Genomic DNA, 21,712 nt, shown 5'->3' on the forward strand with positions numbered 1-21,712 from the left:
GGGGCTGGGGCCAGCGCCGGCGCGGTGCTCGGTAGCGGGTGGCGGGGCCGGGGGTGCTCGGCTGGGGGCTGGGCCGGGAGCCGGTGCGGTGCTGGGCCAAGGGCACGGGCGCTCGGCCGGGGGCGCGGTGCTCGGCCGGAGCCGGGGGCGCGGGCGCTTGGCTGGGGCCGGCGCGGTGCTTGGCTGGGGGCCAGGGTCGGGGTCGGGGGCCGGCGCCCCAGGGCGCGGGCACTTGGCTGGGAGCCGGCGCCCCAGGGCCCGAGCCAAGCCGAGCCGGGTGGGAGATGCCGGGGCCAGAGCCTCTTGGCCTGGGCCGGCCGGCCGGCCACCGGAGGGAGCCACTCGGCCACAGGGGCCGGACTGGGCTGCGCTGCCCCCCGCCCCAGCCCCAGCCCCAGCTTACCTGCTGCCTCCCTGTTTCAAGCTTCCCGCGAACATTTGATTCACGGGAAGCAGGGGAGGGGGAGGAGCAGGGGGCAGAGCGTTGAGGGGAGGGGGCAGAGTTGAGGCGGAGTTGGGGGCAGGGAAGGGGCGGAGTTGGGGCAGGGCCGGGGCTCCATGGAGTGTCCTCCTTTTTAAAAATTAAAATATGATAACCCTAATAAAAGGGAAGTATTTTATTCCCCATGCAGGATAAGGAGGGAACAAAAGAGGAATTGTGACTTTCTAAATTATAGTTCTTTCTCTGGTCTGCTGCTAGCACAGTGCAGCTATGCATTGCCCCTTTCTCAGATTATGAAGTTACGATCCAGTCCACTGTTTGTTTGTTTAAAGCAATGTCTCCAATCAGCCCAATTGTCAAGGTGGTTGGGGAAGGATGTTGGAATATAGGTCAGAGACTGTCCTATATTTTGATTTTTTTCTCTTCTTTTTAACAAACACTTCTATACCATGCTGCTGATAGAAAGAAGGGCTATCTTGAACAATGCTCCATTTCTGAATGTGCGTCTGCTAGCATTTAAAAAATATTTGTAAAGAAAACAAACAAGCAAAAATCAATGGATTTAAACATGTGTACAAGTCACACACAGGTTTTCATAAATATAAGTAATACTTGGCTCTTTCCTCACTGAAATTTAATTATCTTTAAAATGCAGTTTTAAAATGTTTTACTCTAACAGTTTGGTCAGTACAGCCAACCAATTTTTTGGTTATTACTTTTCTTTTTTTCCTTTGTAAATCCCGGATTAGTAGAACTCAAGTTAGCAGACCCTAGGTTTGTTAACCTAGGGATTGTGCATCTAAAATCATTTGTAGCCATAGGTTAGGAATTATTGAACCCTGGGTTCCAATCTATGACTCCAGCATCTACACTGCATTATGTGGGCCTGAGTCCAATCATTCATATCCCAGACTTCCTAGTGCCCTCCCAAAATGTGGCCGCTCTAGCCCTGTGTTGGTGGTGCAGTGTGGGAAAACTTGACTTTCCACCAAACTTGACTGTCCAGAGTGAAAAGAAAGTCAGCCCATGGGATTGTGGAATACGTTTGGTGAATTCCTAGAGCACAAGTCCAGTGGGGCTGTGTCTACACTGTAAAACTTGAACCCTGGGTCCTGGCTTGACTCAGGCTTGGACCCTCCATGCCCATGGGGTCCTGGGACCCTTGGTCCAAGCCCTGGGTTAGCACGATTTGTGCGTAGACTGAAGGGGGGTTAGGCTTGAGCCTGAATTTGAACCCTGGGCATACATTGGAGTGTAGACATATCCTTTGATTTTCTCTTTTGTGCACATGCAAAGAACTACCCTTCATAATAACATGTACTCTACATATCTGCTGCATGCACACGATATAAATATAAAAAAGGCAAGTATGGTTACTCCTTGAGGATGCATCTTACGTCATGGGAAATTGAATCATGTTTTGTATTGCTTTAGAGGTTCTGAAGAGAACTAAACTCATGTAAACTGCAAACAGCTGAGAAGTTCTTGCTACCCGAAGGTAGAGTACTTTATCTTTAATAGCCTTGCCCTCTTGGCACCTGATTCGAAAGCTGGGTGTGATAGACACAGACGCCCACACACACATACAAACACTTGTACAGTTCAAGGTTTTTCTTGCCCCCTCTCCCCAGAACCTGAAACATAAATCTTGTTTCTCTAATAAAGACATTTAAAGCAGAAAGTTATGATAATATTCCCTATATTTCTAAGTTAGGTCTGTCACTGGCAGTAGGAGGCATTTGTCTTTCCTGTCACTCGGCCTCGTTGCTTGGGCCCCTGGGGACAGGAACATTTGGTTTTCCTGAAATTTTCAATAAAGGACAGGCAAATAATGTCTTTCTCTACTCTACTTTCCCAAGCTTAACTCCAGCAAGGGTATCTTGCAGGGACAATTAAACCGAGCTGTTGCCTCAGTTTAGGTGGACATTGTTATTGCAGCATTTGTCCCCTTCCTGACAAATCACATTATTCCTGTGCCCTCAGACCATTAGTGGGTCCACAGGGAGCCAGGTGGTGATCATGAGTGGCTGATCTTGCATTCCTCAGCCCTGAGGCAGATGAAGTCTGACTTAGAGAGGTCCTTTGATTCTGTGTATTAGTTAAATGGGGGGATGGAAGAAGGACAAAAAGAAACTCTGTTGAGTGTTGTCCTATGCCTCTGAACAGACGGCTGTCATCTACTTAGTGCTTGGAGTGTATCTGGTGCTGTCAGACACGTTCAATAAGTGCCCCACTTTTGTGCCTCAGGCTTGACTTTTTTCTAGCCAAAGGTTGCCATGACCCCTCCTCCTTCCATCAGTGAAGTATCCTTTTTCCTTCGCTCTTCATTCTCCACAGTAGCAGTTTGCGCTACAGGGTTGTTTCAACATGAACAACATCTTGCGAACCTCTCCATTTGTGCTGAAATGTCTTTTTTTTTTTTTTTTTAACTTAGCAAATGTATTGCTTGTGAATTGACAGCCCTGGGAGACAGATATGCTCTAGATTTCCAGAGAATAGCACAGTCGGCAGCAGCACGAACTTCCTTACATTGCCCCACCCACCATGTCTCAACATTTTTCTGAAGGTGCCACTTTTTAGAGAGAGGATGGATAAGTCTCCATTTAGTCCTTGGCCTGAGCAAGACTGCCAGAAAGGGTGCCAAGTATAGTGGTGTGTTTGTTGGGTGGGCACTTGTCCAAGAAGAACTGGACTAAGACGATCAAGCTCAGTTCAAAGACTACAAAAGCAGCCATCAGATAGCAAACTGTCTGGGACGCTATTGAGCTTAGTCACCGAGGGAAATGCATTCTTGGTGCAACTGTATTAAACTGAATGGAGTTACCCTAGAGATTTATTTCACTTGCAGAGACTCCAGTGATAAGGGCCATAAAAATATCAATACAGGTCTGTCTCATCTTACGCGGGGGTTCCGTTCCGCGGTTAGCGCGTAAAGCGAAAACCGCGTATAGTCAAAATTACATTGAGTTCAATGGTGGGCGCAATCGCCCGCACTACAGGTACAGTATTAAAATTATTTTTCTTTTTTTTGTTTTTGTTTTTGCCGACTGCGTAAAGCTGAAATCGCGCATGTTAAATGCGCATAAGATGTGACAAGCCTGTAGATAGATAGCAAACCACTGATCTCAAGGTGAAAATCTCTCTATCTAATTACTAACCCCGAGATAACTTTTAACTCTAATCCTGCAATACTCCACTAGTACATGTATAACCCACTGGTCAATGTGTGTTATCTGTCCCCCTCTGAGCTCAGTCCACAGAGCAGGTGAGCCTGTGGCAGACCAGGGCTGCAGAGTCTGGGTCATTTGCTCAAGCTACTAGAGACTCTTGCTTTTAGCTCTGCAAGCCCCTGGTTCACTCCCTGGTGTATTGGCCAAAGTGGCAGATATCATAGGTGCCTTTCTTTTATTTATCTAAAATAGCTGAAGAGGGAGTGAACCATCATAGAAATATAGGGCTGGAAAGGACCTTGAAAAATCATCAAGTCCAGCCCTCTGTGCAGTGGCAGGACCAAGTAAACCTAAAATACCATCCCTGACAAAAACAACAAGGAGTCCGGTGGCACCTTAAAGACTAACAGATTTATTTGGGCATAAGCTTTCATGGATAAAAATCCCACTTCTTCAGATGCATGTTTGTCCAGCTTGTTTTAAAAAGCTTCCAATGATGGGGATTTCACAACCTCCCTTGGAAGCCTATTCCAGAGCTTAACTACCCTTATAGTTAGAAAGGTTTTCCCAATAGCTCTCTTGCTGCCGATTAAGCCCATTACTTCTTGTCCTACCTTCAGTGGACATGGAGAACAATTGATCACCATCCTCTTTCTAACAGCCCTTAACATATTGGAAGATTGTCATCAGGTCCCCCCTCAGTCTTCTTTTCTCAAGACTAAACATGCCCAGTTTTGTTAACCTTTCCTCATAGGTCAGGTTATCTAAACCTTTTGTCATTTTTGCTGCTCTCCTCTGGACTCTTTCCACTTTGTCTGCATCTTTCCTAAATTGTGGTGCTCAGTACACAGTACTCTAGCTGGGGCCTCACCAGTGCTAAATAGAGCAGGTCAATTACCTCCTGTGTCTTACATAGAATCCTTCTGTTAATACACCACAGAATCACATTAGCCTTTTTTGCAGCTGCATCACATTGACAATTTATATTCAGTTGTGATCCATTATAACCACCAGATCCTTTTCAGCAGTACTACCAGCTAGACAGTTATTATCCTATCTCCTAGAACTGGAAGGGACCTTGAAAGGTCATCGAGTCCAGCCCCCTGCCTTCACTAGCAGGACCAAGTACTGATTTTTGCCCTAGATCCCTAAGTGGCCCCCTCAAGGATTGAACTCACAACCCTGGGTTTAGCAGGCCAATGCTCAAACCACTGAGCTATCCCTCCCCCCAAAAGGGCAGAAGCCACCCTCTCCAGCCAGGACACGGAGTGGCCAGCATGGGGCTCGAACCCACCACCTTGGCGTTATTAGCACCACGCTCTAACCAGCTGAGCTAGTCGGCTATGCGTTTGATTTTTCCTTCCTAAGTGAAGTATTTTGCATTTGTCTTTATTGACTTTCATCTTGTTGAATCCAGACCAATTCTCCGATTTCTCAAGGTCATTTTGAATTTTAAGCCTATCCTCCAAAGTGCTTGCAACCCCTCCCAGCTTGATGTCATCTACAAATTTTATAAGCACACTCTCTACTCCATTATCCAAGTCATTGATGAAAATATTGAATAGTACCAGGCCTACGACTGACCTCTGGGGGATCTCACTAGATACGACCTCCCAGTGTAACAGCCGGCCATTGATAACGACTCTTTGAGTATGGTTTCAACCGATTGTGCACTCACCTTATACTAATTTCATCTAGACAATATTTTCTGAGTTTGTTTATGAGAATATCATGTGAGACTATATCAAAAGCCCTACTAAAATCAAGGTATATTGTGTCTATTGTTTCCTCTCTATCCACTAGGTCAGTAATGCTATCAGAGAAGGAAATTAAGTTGGTTTGGCATGATCTGTTCTTGACAAATCCATGCTTACTCTTCCTTATAACCCTATTATCCTTCAGGTGTTTCCAAACTGATTGTTTAATAAAATGGGTCTAGTATCTTTCCAAGCATTGAAGTTAGACTGACTGGTCTTTTCTCTACTCCACTTTTCCAAGCTTAACTCCAGCAAGCATGTCACGGGGGAAACAACATACAGCAACCTATGGCTTGTTTTGTGGCTTCATCTTTTTGAATGCTTAGGAAATATTTGAGAAGCGCAGTATTTTGTCACGTGTAAGGATTCTGTCTTCTTTTCTGTTTGTTCTACTTGCCCTAGGCACACCATGTACCTTCCGACAGAGATCCCTTCACTCATATCATGTCAGTAAGTGTCAGTGATACAATTCTACCATTCTGTTGGGTTAAATAGGCAGATGGAGATCTGTCTGTCTATATAATACATTTTCTTACTAAGCACTCCAGTCTAATGTCTAGACTTCCAAATGCAGTGACGCTATTGATTTTTGCATTTGGTAAACATCGTACTTGTCACAAAGAGGCAGGCTCTCTTCTTTAATAACTTTCTAGGGATAACCAATCAGGTGGAGTGTTTACCGTTCATTAGTATTTTTCGTATTTGCATTCATAGATGAGAGACATTGTGGAGAAGATTTGTATGTTAATTGAGCTATGTTGGATGAATTTGTGTTCTAAAGGAGAATTACTGCAGTGCCTGTGTGGAAACATGGGTCAAAGTGCTCAGAGATCTCCTAGATTTCCACCACCTATAGCTCTTTATGCTAAGCACCCAATCCTGCCCACGTATATGCATATGTGTAAGTGAATTCACGTGAGTACATCATTGAACAGGAATGACTGCAATGAGGCAAGTTAGACATGTCCAAAAGCCTGGGCATGTTCTGACCCTAAATAAATAGTAAAAATGCTTAATTATTTCAAGGAGAATTGTGATAGATAGATTAATTAGTTATTAAATTAGAACGTGAGAAGTGCTATGTTAGAGCTAAGTATTACTATTGGAATGAATGTCTGATCCAAGCCCCAAATGCTTGATGTTCTAAGGACCTGACCCTGAAAATGACTCCCTGTGGGGAGACCTCTGAGCCTGTGTGGCGCTCCATTGATTTCTGCCCATGCGGAGTCACCTGCAGGATATAATTCTCCCCCAGGCAAAACTCTTTTTGATTGGCAGAGTGAGGGCCTCAAAAATCCATCTAGCAGTTAGTACTTTTAGTAGAGGTTCTTTTCAGTGTCCGTTCTAGGGTTATTATAGTTTGTGGCCATCGAAATAATAAAAGGGAATTTTAAAAAAATGCAGCTTTTCCCCCCCTGTTGGACCCAATAGACTGAAATAATGCAGCTTTTCAGTGGATTAAACATTCTCTTTAGCTTAATCCTGTTTACTGGACACACTGGTAGCAGGAAACAGAGTAACTTTCTGCTTCTGTTAGTAGTGGCTAGAAAATGATCTCTCTGTTCATCTCCCAGCTCCATGGGTGTGGGCTGCTACTTAAAATAAAGGCATTTCCAAGAGTTTTTTATATATATATATTCTGCAGAAGCTGATGAACTTTTTCCCTGCTTTACTTAAAAAATATTTTAAACCACAGGGAAAAAACTTGGTAATTTTAAGAGCGATTTTGGTGGATTGAGGCATTGTTGACAATGAGCTAAACAGATAGATAGACCCCAATTTAAGAAAAGCTTAAGCATGTGTTTAAGTCCATTCATATTCATTAGAGGGGTAAGCACATGCTTTCATGGAACGTAGGCTCCTAAAACACATAGCTGCTTCTGAAAAATGTTCCCTGAGCCACTAAGTGATAGTGACCATACCATAATTAAGTCTGACATTCTCATAAAGTAGATCTTACAAAGATTTAGTACTGTGACATCAAACTTCAAGAAGGTTGTTTTTTTTAAATATGGAAGTGAAGATGGAAGCTGCTGCGGAATACCTTACTCTTCTTAGAGTCACCAAGCATAAGTAAGCATGTCCCAGAAAAAAATTAAGCAAAGTTGAGAATCAAGTTACAGAATGTACTTGGGCCCCAAAAGCATCTTTTAAAAATGGAAATCCAGCGCAAGTGATAATTATAGAACAGAATAAAAAGTATTGGGAGGCAAGATGCAACACAGAGATTGAGGGCTCTGAGGAAACATGAAGACCCAAATAGCCAAAAGTATAAAGAGAAACATCAGGAAAATATGTAAGTATGTCGGGAGTTGGAAGCTCTCAGAAATCAGCAGGTCCGCCAACATATTAAGGGATAATCAAAGGGGATAAGGAGATTAGAGTCATCGGTGCATGATTTCTTTTCATTGGTCTTCACCACAGAGAATGATGAGAACATACTCAGCATGAGTTCACGCTTTACAGATAGTGACAGTGAGAGAGTTTGATTGACAGGGGCATCAAAAAAGATGGAATAGATCAACTTGGGACATTTAATCTCAATAAATCAGTAGGACCAGATGGCATTCAACTGAGAGTTCAGAAAGAACTGAAGACCAAAGTAGCAGAACTACAAACAAAAAATATATAATATATAATTGACAACAACTTTGTATGCTGCATATCAACACGGTAGCCATTTTTTAAATACAGGTGTGGTCTAAGGAATTGTATGTAGACCAATAAGTTTTGCTTCAATTCCTGGAAAATTGTTGAAAAAAGGTAGATTTATAAAGTGTTTAGATGACTAAATTTAAGCTAGTGTGGCTTGTATAATCTACTAGAATTGTTGGACAAAATTAATTTAAAAAAAGTAGCTAGGAGAACAGGGAATATAATTTATTTATTCCTTCAAAATACTTTATAAAAAGTTTTTCACCAAAGTCTGTTAAGGAAATTTGTGACTAGAAGGTGAGAGGTAAAATCAATTCCTGTCATAGATCCACAGCTGGTTGAGAGAGAGGAATAAATACCCAAGTGTCAGAATGGAAGGAGGTTGTTAATAATATGTTGCTGCAGGGATCAGTACTAGAACAGGTGTTGTTAAATACACATAATGTCTTTAGTAATGATTTAGAAGAGGGGGAGAGTAGGGAGGTGGCTCGTGACACTATATTCGACTGCTTAGTTAATGGTGGGAGTTGTGAGGTGCATTTAAATGCCTAACAAAACTAGGTAATTGGGCAATATAATTCAGTACAGATAGGTGCAAAGTAGCACACATTGGAAGGAATGATTTAACACTGTTGTTACATACAGATAGGTTCCAAATTAACTATAGGGATAGATAAAGGGACAGATTATAGCTGCTCTATTGCAGGTGCACAAGGGAGTGTCCCTTTGAATGGAATAGATGAGATCAGTGATGCATAGAACCCTTTCTTCCAGAGCACACTCAGCGTGGGCCAATCATAATGTGGCTGGAGGTCGGGACAGCACCTGGAGGGGAAGGGCAGCAAGCACTCCAGGCAGTGGCAGGGGCCCCAGTGGGGGGTATGCCTGGATGGGGTGAGGGTGAAGTCATAGCAGGATTGCGCCAGGGGAGTATTGGCTTACCCTATTCTACAGAGGTAATAAGGGGCACATGAGGCTGTGTCCCGCAATGCTTTTATACCAGGGGTTCTCAAACTGTGGGTCGAGACCCATTTTAATGGGGTCACTAAGGCTGGTGTTGGCCCTGGGCTCCAGCAAGTCTAAAGCTCAAGCCCCATCACCCAGGGCTAAGGTTACATGCCCCCCGCCCAGGGCAGAAGCCCTTGGGCTTCAGCTTTGGCCTCCTCATCCCAGGCGGCAGGGCTCAGGCAGCAGGCCTTTGGGTGAGGGGGGAGAGAAGCTCAGTCTTCAGTCTCCCTCCTCGGGCCATGTAGTAATTTTTGTTGTCAGAAGGGAGTCGCAGTGCAATGAAGTTTGAGAACCACTGCTTTATACAACACCTCATTTATTCTCTCCCTCCCCCCCCCCCACTAGTGTAGCCCAGGCCTAAGAAGTATAAATGAGCCCAAGATCTAAGCATCGATATAGATAGCTGATTGAAGATGTCTGCTCAGCATGAAGTGGTGGTTGTCAGAAAGCTGATGTTAGACTGAATTAAGAAGGAAATAGCATTATAATGCCATTGTATAAATCTATAGTATGTCCTCACCTTGAATATTTATTCATGTTTGCTCGTTTCATCCCAAAATGACACACACTCACACTTTTTAAGTAAAATGGGTCAGTTAAGTTTGTAGAGGATGCTGAAGTGTTGTCTTATGAACCCTTCTTATATATATAACCTTACTAACCTTCCCTATATATAAAACCTTCTCTGGATCCTTTCTTTTTTCTAACATAGATCCAGAGAAGGTTAACCACAAATGAGAGGTATGGATTGAAGAGGGAAAGAGGCTCCATAATACAAAAATAAGGGGGCACTCTGTGAAATTGATTGCTGTCTAGTGTTATTGCACCCCTATGCATGGGTCTAGCCTAAGGATTTTGGGGAGGGTTAGTGAGGCAACACTTTGGCATCCTCACCAAACTTAATTGACCTATTTTACTTAAAAAATGTGTGAGAGGGTGGAGGAAAGGAAGGTATATTTGCGTTCCCCACTCTAAGCAGAAATGGAGCCCAGCTGCGTATTCCTTTCACTCCTAACAATCAGTCTGCATCATTTATATTTTCACGGTTAGCTTCACAAAGAAAAGGACTAGAGACTATTTTTTTTACGTGAAAGCTGAGATTTCCCCCCCAGGGGATCAAAAGTCTAGCCTTTTAACAAGGGGCTCATAGGAACCTCTTCCAAATCATCAGAGCTTGGTTGAATAGGAAAACTGCCTCCTTGGGAGGGTTGGATTGGCAAATTATTGCAGTAGATAGGAAGCGTTGGCTTTGTTTTGTTGCTTTTTATGCTTTTTGTTGTTGTTGCTACAGGAATATGAACACAGCTTCCCTGCCTAGGTTTACAAAGCACATATCTAAAGTGAATGTTTTATGTTTTGGAATTTCATGGAGAGACAATATTTTCTTCTAGATGGTTCAGGAAATTTGAGATGTCAGCAAAATGCTTTTTAAAAAAATCTTCCATGTTATAGACTGGATTTTTTTCTACTGTGACTTCCTCTAATTAGATAAAAACCTACTTCCCATCAGAAGGGCTGTGCCTTCTGCAGCTCCCTCATTCCCACTTAGAATGTACTGTTGGCAGAAAGAGGACATTGCTGAAATTGTTGTTACCAATTATATAGTAAAAAATCATTCCACTGAGAAAGCATTGACCAAACTTTATCTCATTAAGACAAAGTCCAGATGTTTTGTTTATGTGTGGTTTAAAATCAATGCTGTAAATTTTCCCAGCTACATATAATTTGCAACAGAAACAGAGTACAAATGGGTATGACTCCCCTCTTTTGTTTTAATTCATAAGTGAAATACTAGTTTCTCTTCCAAATACAAACTTTAAGAAGGAAATCAATGAGATGGCATGTCAAAGAGACTTCACAGAGAGAAGTTGCAGGAAAGATTGTGAAGTAGGTAGGAGGAATTATGAAGAATGTGTTTCGGACTAGATAATGGTGGATAAGAGGCCAGATAGCAAAAAATTAAGGAATCATGTTAAATTCTAGACTTGATTGTTTCCTGTTTTAGGGCTATCGTGGGGGGTGGGGGGAGCGGGAGAGAAACCAAATACTTTCAGGTCTTCAACAGGGGAATATTTCTCCCTGTGGGTTGGGATGGAAAATAGCTTCTTCTGATTAGCCAAATTGTCTGAGAGAGCCAAGTAGAGGGTTTGATTATAGACACAGAATCCTTTGTCTCAATTTACACAGGAAGTGAAAAAAACTGCATTTAGACAATTCTTGTTGGAAAATTGTAGCTCAAGGGTATAATAAAGATGCCAATTCTATGAAACTGAAACTGGCCTTGGACACATTGAATTATGAAGTATGAGAAGAACACAGACAATTAATAGCAAAACTGCTCTTAAATATAAATGAGAATTTAGGATAATGTTTTTGATGATAATCTTTGTAATAGTACAATAAAGTGATCTGTACTCCTTGCCTTGCACATAAGAGCTTATTGAAATGTCCTCTATTCCCTCAAGACTAGGCTTAGCTATTTGAAGTACACCATTATGTCAGTCATTATTTCCTGAGCACATTGACAAAGTTTAACTCCATTTCACCTAAGTGCTGAATTTAGCTGGGGGCTTTATCAGCACCATATTGTACCAGCATGCCTAGGAATGTAATGTAAAATGATATGAGATATCTAAATGCTGTTGCTGCAGAAGCCTCTGCTTCCACTGGCAGTGGATGTCATATGCTCTGTTTTGGCCTGGAAGACACCCTTAGCGTTTATTAATCAAAAGCACACCTCACCTCTCCATGGAATGAGAGAGAGCTCTCAGCAAAAGTAGTTGTTGAAAAGGGATGTGTTTGCAAGGCAAGCTATGGACAAAATCCTCTAGGTCTCTTTGTCCTGAGTAAATCACGTAAGCTCTCTAAAGTTGTTACCATTTTGGAGGCTTGAAGTCATAGACTGCAAAACTGTGTGTAACATAGTGTGACTAGATAGCAACTGTTAAAAATCAGGACACTTTTTTGGGGGGCGGGAGGTTGGGTGACCAAATGTCCCGATTTTATAGGGACAGTCCCAACTTTTGGGTCTTTTTCTTATATAGGCTCCTATTACCCCCCACCCCCTGTCCCGATTTTTCACATTTGCTGTCTGGTCACCCTAGCGGGAGGAGAGAAGGGGTATTGTCATGTATATAGACAGAGCCTCTAATATTGGGATGTCTGGTCATCCTAGTGAAACAACAGTGCTGGAGAACACCCAATATTACTCCTGTTCCTGTAAATATTGGATTCAGAAGACACTAATGCAAAAACTAAGGTCCCAGTCCTTCTCTCATTGGAATAGTGCCATTGACTTCCAGGAGCATGATCCTGCTCCCACTGTGTTTATAATCACTGTTTTCTTCCCATGCGACCAGATCAAAAGCCCACTTAAATCAATGGCAAAACTCCCATTGATATCAGTGGAACTATTATGATTTAAGTGATGTAGAAGGATGAGCTTTCTCCTTTAAAAAGAGAGCCTATATCTTTTGTAAATCTCTCTGAATTCATCTTTAATGTAATCCAGTATAGACATGATATGCATCTAGTCTCCATAAGTGTCCAACTTCATGTATTTCTTCTGCCTGCTTACATATGTTTCCTATGGTGTTGAAAAAAACTGGTTATGTTTTCAGTTCAATTTCTGCATTGTGAGTCTACACATTAGGAATCTGGGCAGAGCTGAGATGCTAGTCTCCACTCTGTGTATTCCATAATTGGCCATGTAGAGAAAATGGCACATCTTTATTATACTAGCAGGATGTGCTTTTTCTAAGGATAGGGTTAATTAGCTTTGTTAGGACAGTGGGAGAGAAAAGACTTAAACTACAACAGCTGTTACATTGGACAGGGCTTGGAAGAAAGCTGTTGAGACAGTGCACCCTCCAGAGTTAACCTCTCCTGCTTGAATTTCACAAGCTCACTTTAAAACTTATGTTTGAAAAGGTAGTTTTTTATTTTTAATAACGTTTTATTAGCGTCTGTGCAGAAAAAAAAATACAATAACTTTACTTTGATGGTGACCTGCATTTTCTCCCTTCATATAAATGAGAGAATGGCTCACCCGGGAAAAGAGAGAGGGGATTTAAAACAAAATAATTTATAAAACACATCACTGCAAAATAAATACGTTTCTAAGCACATCTAGTAATCTGCCAGCCTTGCAGTGTATAAAAAGCTTATAGCTGAAAGCCATTAAGGGAATTAGGACTATACAATACCTCAGCGCTACTTCATATTGACAGAAGGACTGACCAATGCGAATGACCTCCCAAGCAGACCGATTTACTCTGTCTGAGAGACCACCTTCGTCCTAATGCACTGCTACAGCAACAGAAGTCAGGTGGATGTTCTCTTGCTGGACACTGCTGGATGGGCTTTTTTGTTTGAAATCTATCTACTGGCCTTTCCTTTCCATATTGACCTGACAGAGTTCACGTTTTTTAGCCTTCGGGCCTGGTGCCAAGGTTTTTTGCTTTGTGAATGGGGTAGGGTGCATTTAAGCCCTAGTTTATTAGATGGGGATTCTAATTTGTTTTAGTTACATTATAGTTGGTCCTGTTTGAATGTGTACCTGTTTGAGAGACATATCTCCAGATTCTGATCCAGGTTTCACTGGTGTAAGTCCAGAGTAACTCCCTTGACTGAATTTATATTTGAGAACAGAAAGTAGCCCATTTTGACGAGTGCATTGTTCAAAATTAGGTAATCAGTCCTGCTCTCTCCACTTGGGCTTGTCAAAGGGTGGGGAGAGGGACATGCAAAGGGGTGGCTGCAGTGAGGTGTGGGGGTGGGGGACGGCAGGCTCAGTTTGAATGTTTGCCCTTTGAATTAATTCTAGCTGACCTACTTGAGCAATGATTGAAGAATTTTTTATTCGGTTTGCCCCGATCTATCCCCTGGTGAGGATGTGCTTGTTATTTTTTAATGAAACCATTTTCACAGCCTGTTGTTTTAGGTGTTGAGAATGTAGGAGAGTGAGGTTATTTTTTTGGTTCAGATTCTATTTTCTATTTCTTCAAGGTTGCCAGCACCACTAAGTTGCTTTTAACTGTATCCTCACAGCAAACTTCACCTTCCTTTCTATCAAAACAGCAGGATTGTTTTCACAGCAAATAAAAATAGATAGTGTTTTTTTTTTAACAATTGATTTTTTTAACTCTTTCTCAGATAGGAAAAACAACTGTATGCTTCTATCTTTTCCTGTAATTCGTATAAAAGTTTGTTTGAGGAACAGCATCTTCCAGCAGTAAACTTTGCTGGCCTAACTCAGTTTAAGTCTCTAGATAAAATGTATGTTAAGCATTATATGCTGTGGTAACTGTGATAAATATTATTAATTTATGTCTTGCGTTCTAAGGTCGGACATAAAAGGAGTTGCCGTACTGGTTGAGAACATCTATCCAACTAGTCTTCTTTCCTGCCTGTGATCAAAATCCTGCCCCTCAATCCTTCCCCACACTCCAAATATATATGTAGGCCCCAAACCCAGCAGGACTAGTCTGATATAATTGTGTATGGAACTCAGAGAATTCAGAGAGTCCATGATCCTTGTGTATCAGGAAGCTTTACTTCACAAGAGTGAATTGACTCCACCATGGTGGAGAGTTTGTGGGCAAGGTGGCATGAAGCAGAGTTGAGTACGTGGCTAGTGACTCAATGATTATATGGATTCATAGGTTAAAAACCCCTCATGGTATGTGCAGTGGCCATGAAGTAACAGATGTTACCTCCCCTCCTCCCCCAAAAAAGTGTATTTGGCAGTATGGCTGTAACCAGTACCCCCAGATGAAGGTGATAACTTCCCAAAGCACAGTAGCTCATTGGTAAAAAGCTCCATCAAGGATGAAATTCCTTTCTGACCCCTCACAGATGACCAGTTTATGACCCCATTCTTAAGAAAATCTCAGCCTTCATTAAAAAAAAGAAACGTTTCTAACCCTCATGGTTGCAGAGAAAAGCTGGAAAATGTGAACTCTAACGGTTCCAAAAAAAAAAAAAACAGAAGGCAAATAAAAACGTCAGAGTATTATTTTTTAAAAAATTCAGGTTTTTTAATTCAATCTGCATTGACCTCAGTTAGCAAAAGCCTATGATTAGAATCTGGAGAGGAAATTGATAAAATGCAGATAACGTTTTTCTTATAAAAGAAAAGAAACCAAACACACTCTAGAAAAGATCAACATCATGCAGTGTTATTTATTCCATCATATTAGTATGGTCCACCAAGGCTGTTAAATGTGTGAATTAATGGCCATATTGTGTATTTAATGCAAGTTTAAAGATGCAAAAATAAGTCCTTATAACAAACAAATGACAATGTACTGCTTTATTCCAGCTTCTCAATATAACTAGCCTGGAACAGATTTCATAATGGGACACCATTATCATAACTTTAATCTTGTTTAAATTCAAAACTCTGTCTGCAAGCCTTGAGGCCTAGAGAAAAGACTTTTAGTAAGTTATCTTAAGAAAGCAGATTGCATGGGAATCACTTCCTATAGTCTATAAAATCCTTTGTAATTTACAGAACAGCTGTCCATAATAAAACATCGGAAAAGCTCCTATTTGAGTCTTTAAATTGCAATAAATAAACAAGTGCTATAGAAAAAGTACCAGTGCACCATATACAGTTAGAAATATGCTCGTGCCAGTTACCAGCTTTTCACCATGCCCCTGATGTATGTACCCACTTTGGGAAAGGGGATGTCAGATCAAATAACTGACAACAGAAATCAAGTCAGAGGTATGCCGCCCAAAACAATTACCCAAAGACAATGCACCAGGGTTGTCAGAAAGAAGCTCAGCAGTAATGCGTTGGTGGGGGAAATTATTATTTCTAAATACAGGTTTTGTTGGGTCATCGAACCTTATAATTTTCTGTTATTCTTCCTGTTATTTAGACAAACCAGTGCCGGGGCATTTTCAAGATAATGCAAGAAGTTGTGTAACATTCCAAAGTAATGGGTATTTACTTAGTATTTGTTGGCTGTGATGCATGATCAGAATAAGCAGAGTATTTGTTACATCATGGCGGTTTGTAGAACATGCATAGTATATTTATCTCAGGCAAATATCTTCATTAATGTATAGTTAAGTTGCTCAAGTGAAATTTCCCATCAAAGCAATCATTAAAAATACCAGATAAGGCCCCACTGATATCCGCATCAAGCTCAGTTCACGCGCCGTAATAGCCAAACACACTCACGTACTCTTCATTTCTAAAACAAGCCTCTTTACACTTGCAACATACAGCTATCCATTATCCACTGACTGGCTTAGGACTGAAGGGGCAGTCAGAGGACATTGTCTGGCAAACCTTCCTGCGAAGCAGAGCTTGGACTTCCACTATTGAGGGAGATGAACCCTCTGTAGTTGGCCTGAGCAAAGCTCTGTTTTGATGAACGTTACTGGGTCCATTGGACTGGAGTTCCCTCTGCCCAATTAATGGTAGTGTGGGAGCTAGGAGGCTTGCATGAGTGGGGGGCTGTTTACATGACTTGTCTGAGGGCAGATTTGCCAGCCCGCTGGAGAGAGAGGCTGAGCTGGGGTGGGATAGGGACAGAGGCTGGGAGTCAGAATGACAGAGGTATAGCAGCTGGGGAGCAGGGCACTCTTCTGCTTAGCGTACCTCACTTCCTCCCCAGGGTCAGAGATCAGAGTTAGGAGGCAAGTTGAGCAGCATTGGGAATGGACGTATGGAGTGGATTCAGAGAGATCCATTGGCTTGTACAATAACAAAGATTATTATAACTTTGTTTAATTTTACAGTTGCCAAGCTGGCCTACACCCAAGATGTGGTGGTGGTAGGCAGTGGTGTTTGAATGCATGTGCAAGCATACAGGCATGTGGAGTTTTGAACGTGTGATAATTTTGGTTGATAACACATCAGAAGCCACCCACAAAAAAAAAAGGAGACTGTCAGGGCCAAATTTCCAAACTAGCAGTTTAATTGTTTTCTCTTGAAACAGTAGCCGCTCTAAAATCCAAATAATGTTGCTGAAAATTCAGTTGTCCTCTGAACAACTGAACTGTGAGGAATTTGAAGACTAAATTTTCTCATTGAACTGTGCAAAAAAGGAATTTGAATTTTTCTGTGAGAGAAATCTTGACACAACTATGGAGCCACTACCAATGCTTCCAAAATCTAGGACTCAGTTGGTAAACAGGCTGGGAGTGAGTGCCGGTAAATGATACCTTCTCCACTGCACAAACAACAGGAGTCTAGATGGGGGGAGAATTCTAACAAAGCAACACACTCTCTATTCAACAAGCACAAATATTATTTTTCCAAAGTAAATGGGCTATAATAAATTTTAATTATTGAATTTTTTCCCTTCTGTTGCCATTTGTCACTCTCTTCTTCTCTCTTTTCCCTCCCCTCCCCACAACCTAGCTCAAATCCACACATATGTACTAACCGCAGTCTAGACCTTCCCAAGTGAAGACTGCTTCCTGGAAGGGCTGTAAGCTATTTAGAATGGTTGGACCAAGCATTTTCCAAAAAAATTACAGGTATTTCAAAAAAGCTGGGATATTTGGACTCTGGTGGATAGAGCTACAGTCACTGATATGGGTTGTTACATCATGTGTGAGAGTATCTCCCTAAAGATGGTTCTGCCAGGAAAGATTAAGCTATGCTTGAGATGATTGGCTCAGGTGTGGTGTATGCCTTTTATCATAGAGTACATCCCAGTGTCTCTCTTCTTTACTTTCATTACATTTCTCTCCACTTTGACAGTGATGAGGGTGTTGGGTGTTTGCTGTTGGTAAGTACCGGCAAAAAGAGAAGGTTGAATCAGGTGAATTGCAAGCAGCCCCCATACCAATAAGAAGTCCTGGGATTTGTCTAGGTATCAGAAACTGCTTTGATTGTATTGCCATTTTGTAAAAAACAATGGTTGCTGAATTCACTATTAATTTGGGAGAATTGCAATAAATACAGCACCTACACATATACATATACATACACACCCTCACCCTCACCCTCTGATTCCCTCAGGATTGCTGTGATAATGAATCAATGTTGTGTTCATGACTCCAGCTGTCACTCTTCAGCATAGGTGGGGAATGAGCTAAGCAGTTATTCTTACCTTCTAAACTAAAAGCTCTATAATTTGTTATTGTTTTAAAGATATGTCATTAGTCAAGCTGGATGAAATTTTTCGCATTTTTAAATTTTGATGAGATTTCAAGTTCAGAAGGGGAAAGGCTTATCTGCATTTTCCCCCTTTTCTCCTCCCTCCCCCACTGGATCAGCTTTGCTAATTAGAACTCTTTGTAGATGCACAAGTTCTATGTGACATCTAATAGCGATCGGTGGGCATTTGTGAGTCTAGGATGGTAGAAGCCAGCAAAGACTGTGGAACAGGAAACTCAGTGGCAGAAAGTCCACAAGAAGAAAGCCATTACTTCTCCTGTGCTGTGGACATGCAGTTGGTCAGTGCAGCTTACAAGTGGGCAATGGTGGAGCAAATAAGGCATATGCTGATCCTGAGAGTCCCCTCAGCACTCTGCCCCCACCCCCCAAACTCCCAAGGGAGTGTAAAGCTGTGGCAAATCTGGAGGGAGGAAATAACAACTGACCTCCACTCTACCATGGGTGAAATCCCATGCAACACAGAGGACAGGCTAGCATGCTGGGGTGTGAGTTACAATTCCCTGAAACAGCTAGGGTGAACCTGGCCTACTAATGTCAAGGTAACCGTGTATTTATTGTTCCCAGTTCCCTCTGAAATTCTGTAGTCTTAGCAGTCACATTTTGCTTGCTCTATAGAAAGAAAGAAAGAAAGAAAGCAACCCCTGCTTCTCCTTTAGCCCCAGCAACATCTGTTTCATTTTATCAAATTATTTCCTAATAAGGTTTTAGTATGCTTTAAATGAAGTTTCTTCAATGAACAGGTGAAAATAGAACAAGTTGTCTTGGTATGTTTCACACCTTTATGAACAAATTACTTGGTCTTTTTTTTTTTATTCATCCTATCTGAATCTAGAGGCTGCACAGAACATATGGGACAAAAGCAAAACTCGTGTCAAAAGTGATAGGAAGACAAAGCTTGAGAATTATTTCAGCCACAGCTAAAGTTCTGATTTTCCCCAGGAGGACTTTGCCAAGTTTCAGCCTTCTAATATGCTCCTTATGCTTTCTTGGCTCATGCCATCAGCTCAGCCATGCATTGGAGCTTCCTTCATCTTTAACAACCTGCTCTTTCAAAGTGACTGCTCAAGCGTGGCAAAGTTGAAGTGTTTAGGTGTAATCGCATTCCACTGGAAATGGATCAACTAACTGTTTATGAGGCCTCAAGAATCCACTCATGGTGATTTCTAGCAACTTTTGCTGGGGTTGGTAATGGACTGCTGAGAGAAAATAAAACTGCTGTGCTGCCCCAGGTATAGACTGAAGCGATCTGAGCTTAGAAAAATCCACTGGGTGTGAGCAGCATCTCTGTCTCGTATTTCTTTCTTAAAAAAAAAAAGGGAAAAAAACCTCCAAGCTCATGAGTTTGAGGAGGACAACATTAAATTTCTTTGCAGCTGTTATTTTAAAATATTTCCACTCGTGCTTTGATGCATTCTAAAGTGACAGGTTTAAAATATACTATTCTTCTTGTGTCCTCCCTTCCCAACTGCAAAATTTCATCTTATCCGTGTTTTGAACTCCAGTAAAAGTGGATATAGAATAAAATACTGGTCTCTCTTTGCCCTCCCATCTGCAGACTGCTGTCCATATGTTACATTTTGAGACATAATTTAATAACTAAAAGAAATTAATATGTTAAAATATTTTGGAAGTGCATTTTAAGTGCCTGTAGAAGGTGCCAGATGGACAAGCAGTGGAAAGTGAAGACTTCTTTTTATCTAAAAGAGGATCTAAAACATAGATAGAAGCAGTTCAGATCTCCCCACATGGCTTGTTAATGTGTCTTAAGGTTGCCAACAGTCCCTTATTTTTTCATCTCTGTACAAGATCGGAATTGCTGAGTGCTGCAAAGAGCAGCAAGAAATACCCCTAGCGAATGTATAATAATAATAATAATAATAATATTGGGAGGTTGGATGGGGTGGGGGTGCTAAGAAAACAGTCCCTTATTTTTAAATAGATAGTTCGCAACCCTATGTTAACATTGACCCAGAAGGACCATCTTCTAGGAGTAAAAAGATAGTGGTGTTTCAATGCCAATTATTTGTATGGCCCCTATGTTGAGACTTCCATCAAGGGTAAACTCAACAGTGCTGTGGAATGTGGAAATAAGATTTAACCCTCAATGAAATTAATATAGAGCCATATTGCATCCAGTCCTTATGCCCAAAGAAGATGGAAGGGAGGGTGCAAAACCCTTCTTCTCTGACCAGGCGATGGGCTGGGCACAGTCTAATTACTTCTTCTGGGGACTCCTCCTGGTTAGTGCTGTTAGCCACCTCAGTAATGGCAGGGAGCAGTCAGGGCATTGGCCCTGTCATTGTTTCAAAGGCTGGCTGGTAGAACTGGCCCACTGTGAACTGGAGTGTACAATGTACCCTTCAAAGGGTGGAAATGCTCTCCAGCTATGCTGGGAGTTCCTCATCAGACTAATATAGGCTAGTGTCTTCATGATACAGCTGAGCCCATAGTTCCCATGTAAAAGTACCTAACTTGATATCCTCCACTATCCCTGTTCTCCGCTGCAGATTCTTCTTCCTTAGAATCATTTTGACCTTCAAGTCATACATTTATTTCACAGAAAATTTCAGCCTTTCTCTCCGTCCTTTCCAAACTGACCAGCACTCCTTTGAGCTTGTTCTCAGTCTTCGCTCCAGACCCAGATCCTCTCTGTCACTCTGTTGGAAGCAGTGAGGTCAATTTTACAGCAAGTGCAAAAGAAATTCAGACTAACGGAGGAGCTGTACTAGTACTTTGCTAAGTAGTCTGAGAGTTTGTTAAAATGGGTGAAGGAGACTGGCAACCCCATTAATGTTTGCTTTTTCCCGTGTGACTATACAAGGGTAAATATAAACAGGCCCGGCTCCAGGGTTTTGGCCACCCAAAGCAGCCAAAAAAAAAAAAAAAAGCCGTGATCGTGATCTGCGGCGGCAATTCAGCGGGAGGTCCTTTGCTCCCAGCGGGAGTGAGGGACCGTCCGCCGAATTGCCGCCGAATACCTGGACGTGCCACCCCTCTCCGGAGCGGCCGCCCCAAGCACCTGCTTGCCAGGCTGGTGCCTGGAGCCGGCCCTGAATGGAAACACAATGGCAGAGTCGGTTTTCTAAGCAGTGTGCTCTGACACTGGCTGTGGTTGTCACATTCACCAGAATGGTATATAGCAGTAGTGTGTTTCAACCCTCGGTTTATAAACTAATCCACTAAAACACTACAGGTTGGGCTTTTAATCAAGGAGTTGTCTTGATGTCCAGAAAATTATTGCAAAAAAGTTAGTATTACATGATCAAATTGTATGCTTAAAAATCAGCAGCTCAATCTGTTGTTTTAATTTTTTCTTTCTTACTGTTTTTTTCACCTTTTTAAATCTATATTATCCTCTGGTCCGCTTGGAATGATATTTCTCAGTACATTCAATTAAATAATGGCTGGCATGAGGTTTCTGATGTTTGTTTAAAAATAGGTCACCAAGTATAGGTGGTTTCCATTGTAAAAGTAATTCTGCTTACTCACTGAATGATTTTTTATTTGCACTAGGACAAATGTGTAACCTTGCTGT

The 21,712-nt window shown here is 41.9% G+C and overlaps 1 protein-coding gene and 1 non-coding gene across 3 annotated transcripts in view; one reads left to right on the plus strand and one right to left on the minus strand.

Annotated features, from left to right (window-relative positions):
* UNC5C (unc-5 netrin receptor C) overlaps nt 1–21,712 on the plus strand; it is a 354,187-nt gene that overhangs the window by 156,634 nt on the left and 175,841 nt on the right. The window lies entirely within an intron of this gene.
* TRNAI-AAU lies at nt 4,882–4,955 on the minus strand. Its single transcript has one exon. It is a non-coding gene; the product is annotated as a tRNA-Ile (tRNA).

This window comes from Trachemys scripta, chromosome 5, assembly GCF_013100865.1.
Source record: "Trachemys scripta elegans isolate TJP31775 chromosome 5, CAS_Tse_1.0, whole genome shotgun sequence".
Lineage (NCBI taxonomy): Eukaryota > Metazoa > Chordata > Testudines > Emydidae > Trachemys > Trachemys scripta.